Source organism: Grus americana, unplaced genomic scaffold (genome assembly GCF_028858705.1).
Source record: "Grus americana isolate bGruAme1 unplaced genomic scaffold, bGruAme1.mat scaffold_287, whole genome shotgun sequence".
NCBI lineage: Eukaryota > Metazoa > Chordata > Aves > Gruiformes > Gruidae > Grus > Grus americana.
Window position 1 is genome coordinate 36,204 of NW_026561574.1, and position 8,580 is coordinate 44,783.

The window sequence follows — 8,580 nt, forward strand, 5'->3', positions numbered from 1 at the left end:
TACTTGTCAACATAACACTAGGCTGTGTTGGGCAGGGCAGTTCCAGCCTGTGTCTGCGGTATGTTTGTTGTGTGTCTTGTCTTCTGTGTCTTAGCCCTTCCTCGGGTCTCAACGCCCTCTTTGCGCTCAAGGGGCACGGCGTGCTTCTCGGGCGCCATCCCTAGGCTCTCAAACGCCTGTATTCATTGGTGTAGCGCCAATGGGGCGCTTCTTTGCTTGCCTCGCAAGCTTACGGTGTGGATCGTTCTTGCGTCTCGGAAGCTTCCGGCGGGTCCTTTTCTTGCAGCCTCATCCCTGGCTGCATCGGGAGCTCTGCTCTCCAGCCGTTCCTTTTCAGGGACCGAGGCTTCTTCTCTGCATCGTTACATTCTTAGGTCTTGAAGAGAGGCTTCTTGCCGCATCCCTCGCCCTGGTTTTGACCGTAACTTCTTATAACTGGCTATCACGGCCCACTCTTTTCTGGGGTTGCCATAGAGCTTCTGCGCCCGGGCGTCACGCCCTGTAGGTCATCTTGTTGGGCAGCCTCTCCGGTCCGGGAGTCATTCCTCTCGCTGAGAGTTTTCTCTCATTTGTGATTTGTGTTGTTTGTAGCATTCTGTGTAGCGTTGATCCCTGTGCGTGTGTGTCTTGGGCGTGGAGCTGCTCTGCCCCGGGTTGTCGAGTCCAGGGTTAGGCGGAATAGCAATAGAAGTGTACGGTTAGCGTGTCAGTATGGCCAGTCTGGAATTGTTTGGCTCTCGCTCGGCATCTGGCTGACTTGTTTAATTAGTTTGGGGTTTTTTCAGATGCAGAGAGAGAGGGAGCGCACCAAAGAGCAGCACAGGAGGGGAGCAGAGCGCCGTAAGGAGGTGGGTCGGCCAGTGGAGTCGGAGGGAAGATGTGGCCGGTGCCTATATGACTCCATTAAGATTTGCGTGTGGCTTTTATTTTGAAGGTGCAAAGCTGGATATGGACTCCGTAGGACACAGACACGGGAGGTGACTCGGGCCTGGTGAGCGGCGACTAGCGGGCTGAAGTACAGCAGTTATTTTTCCGGTGTTGCACTGCTGGTTAAGATACAGGGAGCCTTTGTTTGTGTTTTCTAGGTGGGGCGCAAGGACGGCAGCCCAAAACGACGGAGGCCAGGTGAGCGAGCGGCTGAGGTCAAGGAGGGGGAGGTAGGAATCGGTGCGGGCAAGCCGCAGTTTTGGGCAGCGTCTCAGCACGTGCCTCTCGCTTGATTTTTGGCAGGTGCCGCAGGGAGCCTCGGAGGGGCGAAGCCGCGTGCCGACGAGCGTTCCGAGAAGGTGAGGCGCTTGTCAGTGTCTAATAGCAAAGCACTCTATAGCACCTAGTTTGAGCTTTTCCTTCTGGTCTTGTAGGGGCTGTGCGGCCGCCTTTTGGACCGGATGTCCGTTTGAGGTGAGCTGGAAGAGCAGCGAGGGCGGTTGTGGGAGCGGTGACTTCTGACAAACGTAGGAGTAATTTTGTGGCTCTTGGCGTCCTAGGTGCCACGAGGGATGACGGCTGCAGGGTCAGTCTCTGGACCGAGCAGGTGAGCGGAAAGACACGGTGCTTCTGAGGAGGGGGGTGTCGTGGGCGAGGTTGGTGTTGACCGGTGCGATGCTGACTGACAACAATGTTTTGTTTGTTTTGGTGATGTTTTTACTGTAGGTGAAGAGGGTCCAGACGACTGCAGGAAGATCCCAGTTAGCCGATGCACGATGCGCGTGTTGTTCGTTGTGGACGGATTCAGATCCTCGGCCCTCTGAAAGCTAAGTCGAGGGACCGGGGCCAGGGAGGGAGCGGGCCGAGGAGGGGGCAAGTTCGGGGGTCGCAGGGGAGAAGTGTTGCGGTTAGCGTAGGGGCAAGAGCTGTCTGGCAGCGGTCCCCTTGGGCGGGCACAGGGAGCGGGTTACTTGTCAACATAACACTAGGCTGTGTTGGGCAGGGCAGTTCCAGCCTGTGTCTGCGGTATGTTTGTTGTGTGTCTTGTCTTCTGTGTCTTAGCCCTTCCTCGGGTCTCAACGCCCTCTTTGCGCTCAAGGGGCACGGCGTGCTTCTCGGGCGCCATCCCTAGGCTCTCAAACGCCTGTATTCATTGGTGTAGCGCCAATGGGGCGCTTCTTTGCTTGCCTCGCAAGCTTACGGTGTGGATCGTTCTTGCGTCTCGGAAGCTTCCGGCGGGTCCTTTTCTTGCAGCCTCATCCCTGGCTGCATCGGGAGCTCTGCTCTCCAGCCGTTCCTTTTCAGGGACCGAGGCTTCTTCTCTGCATCGTTACATTCTTAGGTCTTGAAGAGAGGCTTCTTGCCGCATCCCTCGCCCTGGTTTTGACCGTAACTTCTTATAACTGGCTATCACGGCCCATTCTTTTCTGGGGTTGCCATAGAGCTTCTGCGCCCGGGCGTCACGCCCTGTAGGTCATCTTGTTGGGCAGCCTCTCCGGTCCGGGAGTCATTCCTCTCGCTGAGAGTTTTCTCTCATTTGTGATTTGTGTTGTTTGTAGCATTCTGTGTAGCGTTGATCCCTGTGCGTGTGTGTCTTGGGCGTGGAGCTGCTCTGCCCCGGGTTGTCGAGTCCAGGGTTAGGCGGAATAGCAATAGAAGTGTACGGTTAGCGTGTCAGTATGGCCAGTCTGGAATTGTTTGGCTCTCGCTCGGCATCTGGCTGACTTGTTTAATTAGTTTGGGGTTTTTTGTTTTTTTTTTTTTTCAGATGCAGAGAGAGAGGGAGCGCACCAAAGAGCAGCACAGGAGGGGAGCAGAGCGCCGTAAGGAGGTGGGTCGGTCATTTGAGGTGAGCTGGAGGAATGGCGAGGGCGATTGTGGGAGCGGTGACTTCTGACAAACATAGGAGTAATTTTGTGTCTCTTGGCATCTTAGGTGCTGCAAGTGAGGACAGCTGCAGGGTCCATCTGTGGACCGAGCAGGTGAGCAGAAAGACACGGTCCTTCTGAGGAAGGGGGTGTCATGGGAGAGGGTGGTGTTGGCCGGCTGATGCAACGCTGACTGACAGTGCTGTTTTGTTTGTGTTCTGTTTTCTATTGTAGCTGATGAAGAGGCACCGGGCGACTGCAGGAACATCCCAGTTAGCCAATGCGCGGCGTTGATGTTTTTGTTGCCGATGGATTCGGATCCCCGGCCCTCGGAAAGCTAAGTTGAGGGACCGTGGCCGGGGAGGGAACGAGTTTGGGGGTTGTGGTGGAGGGGTTTTCTGGCTAGCGCCGGGGAGAGGGCTGTCTGGGAGCAGTTCCCCTTGGCTGGGCAAAGGGAGCGGGTTACATGTCACCATGATGCTAGACCGGGCAGGGCAGTTCCAGCCTGTGTTATGTCTGCGTGTCTCGTCCTGTGTGTCTTAGCCCTTCCTCGGGTCTCAACGCCCTCTTTGCACTCGAGGGGCACGGCACGCTTCTCGGGCGCCGTCCCTAGGCTCTCGAACGCCGGTACTTGTCAGCGTACCGCCAATCGGGCGCTTCTTTTCTCGCATAGCGAGCTTACGGCGTGGATCGTTCTTGCGTGTCGGAAGTTTCTGGCGGGTCCTCTATTTGCAGCGCTATACCAGGCTGCGTCCGGAGTTCTGCTCTCCAGCTATCCATTTTCAGGGACTGGGTCTTCCTCCCTGCATCCTTACCTTCTTAGGTCTTGAAGACGGGCTTCTTGCTGCCCCCATCATCTCGGTTTTGACAGTAACTTCTTATAACGGGCCATTTACGGTCAATTCTCTTCTGGGGTTGCCATAGAGCTTCCTCACCCGGGCGTCGTGCCCTATAGGTCGCCTTGTTCGGCAGCCTCTCCGGTCCAGGAGTCATTCCTCTCGCTGAGAGTGTTCTCTCGTTTGTGAGTCACGTTGTTTGTAGCGTTCTGTGTAGCGTCCGTCTCTGTGTGTGGTGTGTGTGTGTGGAGCTGCTCTGCCCAGGGCTGTCGAGTCGGGGATAGGCGGAATAGCAATAGGAGCGTACGGTTAGCGTGCCGATACGGCCCGTCCGGAATTGTTTGGCTCTCACTCGGCATCTGGGTGACTTGTTTGATAACTCGGTGTGATTTTTCCAGATGCGGACTGGCTAGATGCCCACCGAAGAGCGGCAGAGGAGGAGAGCAGAGCGCCGTAAGAAGGTAGGTCCGGACAAGTTTGGGAGTTGCAGGGGATGGCTTTTAAAGTTAGCGTACGGGAGAGGGCTGTCCGTGAGCGGTCGCCTTCGGGTAGGCAAAGGGAGCGGGTTACTCGTCGGCACCGTGCTAGACCGCGCCGGGCAGGGCGCTTTAAGCCCGCGTGCGGTTGTGTCATGTAGGTTGCGTTGTCTGTCTTATGCTCTACGCCGCACCTCCCTTGGGTCTCGATGCCTCCGCTGCTTTTTGTGATCACCAAGTACCTTATTAGATCTCATGAGTCTTGAATATCTGTGCTCATTGGTATTGAGCTCATCAAGCCAGTTTCTCTCTTGTAGTTATAGCTTAAAGCATAGCTCTGTTTGGCGCGCATCGTGTCGTAGATGTTTCTGAGCGGACGTCTATTGCGGCGCCAAGCTAGGCGCTGCCAGCAGCTCCTCCGAGCGGTACGTTTGCCCCGAGTTCTTTTCTCAGGTTTCATTCCCCACGTTTTTAAAGGCCTTAGATCTTAAAACCCGGCCTCTGATGCATCTGTCATTTCAGTTTTGACAGCCTCTTTCTCTCGCCGGCCAAGGCCGTCGCCTCTTTCCCGGGGCCGCTATAAAGCATCCGCAACGTCGCGGTGCCGCAGGGCTTCCTCGCCAGTCTTACCTTCGCCACGGTAGCCGTTCTTGCTCGCGGCCTTCTCGTGTCTCACGGTCGCGTTTGCGGAGTCTGCGCGCCGTGTCGGGGTCGGAGCCGCTCCACCCAGGGGTGTAGCAATGTTAAAGACGGGGTAGCGTAGCTTTGTGGCGTGGCGGTAAAACATTGGCATGACCGGATTCTTTTGGTGAAGACGCTACAGTCCATCTCTGGGCAAGTATCTGTAGACAGCTGTCACAGTTTCATTGCATTGGCGGGGGTCAGAAGCTGTACTCTGGCCTCCTGGGAGCAGCAGTTTGTGCGGTAGTTGAGTGGGTTCAATCTCAAATGTGCCTTAGTTGGTATATTTGGGGTTCGGTGTATCTCTTCTCTGTTGGTTTTAGCTCTAGTTAGAAGGCTTATGCAGAAAAGATGACAGACCTTTCGGTCTCGTCAAGCTACCGGTCAGCGGCCACCGCCTTACTTTGCACAGTTTGTTTGGGTTTGTCAGAGGCCGAGCGACAAGCCGTGCGTGACAGGCCCCCGGAAGAGGCAAGAGGAGCGCCGGACAAAGGCGGGCCGGCGTCCGACGTCAGCGGATCGGCGTGTCGGCGACTCCGCCTAGTTCACGCTTTTCCGGTTGTATTTTCTAGGCGCGAATCGATGCGCGAACGGGATATCCGCACCGGAGCGAACCTAAGCGAGGCGAGCGATGACCGGTGCGCTGACGTAGCAGTTTTCTGAGGTGTCGTATTATAGACGTAGCTAAAATCACATCCCGTCCTTTGAGTTTTACAGGTGGTGGTAAGGCCTCGGCACGGCAGGCCGAAGAATCCGACTCCGAGCGGCCGAGGAAAAGGGACGGGCGAGAGGAAGGCGTTTCCAAGGAGGGCTTCGTCGCAGCGGAGGTCGACGCCGGGCGGCACGTCGGCGACCGGCGACGCTCTGTCTCGTGAGGGATAAAGCGGAACCCGGCGGATGGGGGAGCGTCCCGGTTAGATGACCTTTTCCCCATGAGAAGGGAATCTGGATTCTGCCCTCTGAAAGGTAATTTAAGGGGCAAACCCGGTGGTTGGGGGCAGGGCCAGCAGGGGGTTTAACGCCAGGGTAGCAGAGGGCTATTTAGTCTGCCTCGAGTCTAGGGACAGATAGGGGTCCCGGGTCCATCGTGCCGGACGTAAACATTCTGGCCTCTCTCAGCGTTGCAGCGTCATTTGCGTGATCTGCGCTTTTCATGCGTACGGCGCCTTACGGCAGGTCTCTAGGTTCCGCCGCATGCGCTCGGCGAGCATCCGCGGGGTCAGTGACGCCTCGTCGCTTCGGAATACGGCCCGTCGAGCGTTTCTCGTCTCGCGATCGGAGCTTAAAGCACGCCTCGCATCGCAGATGTTTCTGCGAGGTCGCCTTTGTGGAGGTGGTCTGTGCCGGACTCACAGTTGTGCTCTAGAAACTTCCGCCTCAATTGAAGTTTGATACCATCTTTCATCTCTGTATATGCTGTGGGATGCCGAACTAGTCCAGGCTTGTTGGTGCCAAAAACAGGGCCATTTTGACCCAGCAGAAGGGGCCCCGGGGGAGTCCAGCTTGGGCGAGAGCAGGAATTGAGCAACTTGCTTATCTTGCACTGATAAGCACCGGACCCGAACAGGGGCAGGAGATGAGCAATTTGTTCATCTTAACAAGATGCGGCGTCTGACGGGTCTACTCCTTAATCAACTAAGTGACGCCCGGGGTGAGGGGGAGCCTCCTTCGCAGCTCGACCTTACTTTGGTAAAACTAAACAGACCACCGCTCCTCTGGACCGAACACGTTTGTTCTCCGCCACTTCCCCCCCCCAGCCCCGACCAACTGCACAACAAGCCTTGTCGAGGGCCAATCGGCACACGATACCTGACTTAGTCCCACCTTGCCAAAAGTATAAATCTGGCATTTAGAATCCTCTTTTTTGAGGACGAGAACTCCAACTATGCGGACGGCTCGACGGGCCTGGACCTCTCTCTCCTCCCCAAGCAGGGACGCCTCTTTGGTAAGACTTGCGCCTCCGATTATGTCCGATGTTACCCCGGGAAAACTATCATTAACAAAAGCGCTGAACTATTAACTTGAGCTCAAAATTGTTGCAGTAAGTGCATTTATCAACGGCAGTTCCAAACTTTTTATATCTGTTGCCTCAATAAACTACCTATTTTTCTTTTCAACTTTGCGAAACTGTTTCAGTGAAAGTCCTTAGAGGGGCTTTGACAGGCAAACGTTGACTCTGATATGTGGCCACACACATAATCGTTTAGATGTAAACCGTTGACCAAGTCTGGGACTAAGACTGGACCTAGCCGCACCTAGGCTCCTCTCTGCGAAGGAGTTTAGAAAGCAAGGGGGTCCTTTCTGAACCTCGTGACTCAACGGGAGGGCCTCCCTCGGCCACGCATCAGACTCGTACCCTTTCACGCGACATATGCTTAGAGGCTTGTGTCTTACAGCCTAGCTTCTCACACACACCCGTTGTTCTGGTGTTGTGTTGCCTTGCCGCAATTTGTGTTGGTTTTGACCACCATCTGAGACATCTTGTTTTGTAGCGCTTTGTGTTGTATTGCCTTGCGCAGCCCTGTCTTTGGCTGGATATCGCATTGCGCTACTCTGTATTCGTATTGCCTGCCAACGGGGACCGCCTCGCGTTACGTGGGCCCGCGCCCCGCCTCGCCTCGCGCCGCTGTGCCTCGCGTTACGTGGGCCCGCGCCCTGCCTCGCCTTGCGCCGCTGTGCCTTGCCGCTGCCCGCCAACGGAGACTGTCTTGCGTTCTGTGACCCGGTCCTCTGTGTTGCGTTGCGCGGCTCTGCCTTTGTACTGCCCGCCAACGGAGACTGTCTTGCGTTCAGTGACCCGGTCCTCTGTGTTGCGTTGCGCGGCTCTGCCTTTGTACTGCCCGCCAACGGAGACTGTCTTGCGTTCAGTGACCCGGTCCTCTGTGTTGCGTTGCGCGGCTCTGTATTGCATTGCCTGGCCCTGTATTTGTATTGCCTGCCATTTGAGACTGTCCAGCGTTACATAGCGTTGTGTTAAGGCATGCTTTATATTTGGTTGTATATTGCATTGCAGTGCTTGGCGTTGCCTGGTGTTCGGTATGGCTCTTGTTGCATTTGGGTGGTTGGGCATTGCAGAGCTGGCATAGAGAGCGGCCCCAGCCCAGGATGGTAATCTGGCAGTACAGTCGGTTGGGGCGGAGGTCGTACGGGCCGTTTTGCGAGGCAGAGGGTAGTTGTCGGCCAGCCGGCCCTAGAGCTCTTCCGTTGTGGTTTTCAGGTGCCACGGCACGATTTGGATTCCCGCACGACACCCTCGAGTGAGGTTTTTGTGGAGTATCTAAGTAACAGCGAAGGAGCGGTGCAGTTAGCAAGGCATCTTCCCTGGTCCCTGCCTATGAGCGCTAACTCTACAGCGTCAGGCGCAGCGGCGACGGTGTCTCAAGGGACAGGGTGAGGCGGTTCCACAGATGGGACAAGAATCGGGGCCGTGGCTCGTTGTGGCGGGCAGGTGGCAGAACGGCTGTGCGTTTGGGTGAGGGGTGGAGTGTGAGGTTGTGGTGCTGCCTATTTTTGTGTGTGTTGGGCTGTCTGTGTGTGTTGTGTAACTGTTTTTTCCAGGTTGAGCAAGCTAGTGTGCTTTTTGAAATTAGAATAAAAAAAACCCCAGCTGGGGGATTTTTTTTTCCTCCCCCGGCTGGGTTTTTTTTTTCCCCCGGTCCCGGCCGCTCTGCGAGGCGACGTTCGTCGCCAAAGTTTGGACGGCGGCGCGGTTCGGGCCGGGGTTTTTGCCAGGCAGGGCGAGAGATGAAATTTTGATGGTGTCTCCCGGGAACAGCGTTCCCGAGGAGCGCT

General features: G+C 56.0%; 2 long non-coding RNA genes across 4 annotated transcripts; both read left to right on the forward strand.

The window, feature by feature from the left end:
• Window positions 1–1,084: 1,084 nt before the first annotated feature.
• Window positions 1,085–1,779, forward strand: LOC129200556 (uncharacterized). The gene is made up of 5 exons (XR_008574974.1): window positions 1,085–1,125; window positions 1,231–1,286; window positions 1,362–1,401; window positions 1,488–1,534; window positions 1,654–1,779. It is a non-coding gene; the product is annotated as an uncharacterized LOC129200556 (long non-coding RNA).
• Window positions 1,780–2,631: 852 nt separating this feature from the next.
• On the forward strand, window positions 2,632–6,924 carry LOC129200552 (uncharacterized). Of its 3 annotated transcripts, XR_008574968.1 has the most exons (9): window positions 2,632–2,776; window positions 2,863–2,909; window positions 3,030–3,136; window positions 4,030–4,092; window positions 4,269–4,345; window positions 4,425–4,532; window positions 4,630–4,747; window positions 5,506–5,754; window positions 5,908–6,924. It is a non-coding gene; the product is annotated as an uncharacterized LOC129200552 (long non-coding RNA). The 3 variants fall into 3 exon arrangements; XR_008574967.1 differs by lacking the exons at window positions 4,269–4,345; window positions 4,425–4,532; window positions 4,630–4,747 and having other exon boundaries at window positions 2,639–2,776; XR_008574969.1 differs by lacking the exons at window positions 4,269–4,345; window positions 4,425–4,532; window positions 4,630–4,747 and having other exon boundaries at window positions 2,713–2,758.
• Window positions 6,925–8,580: the final 1,656 nt, after the last annotated feature.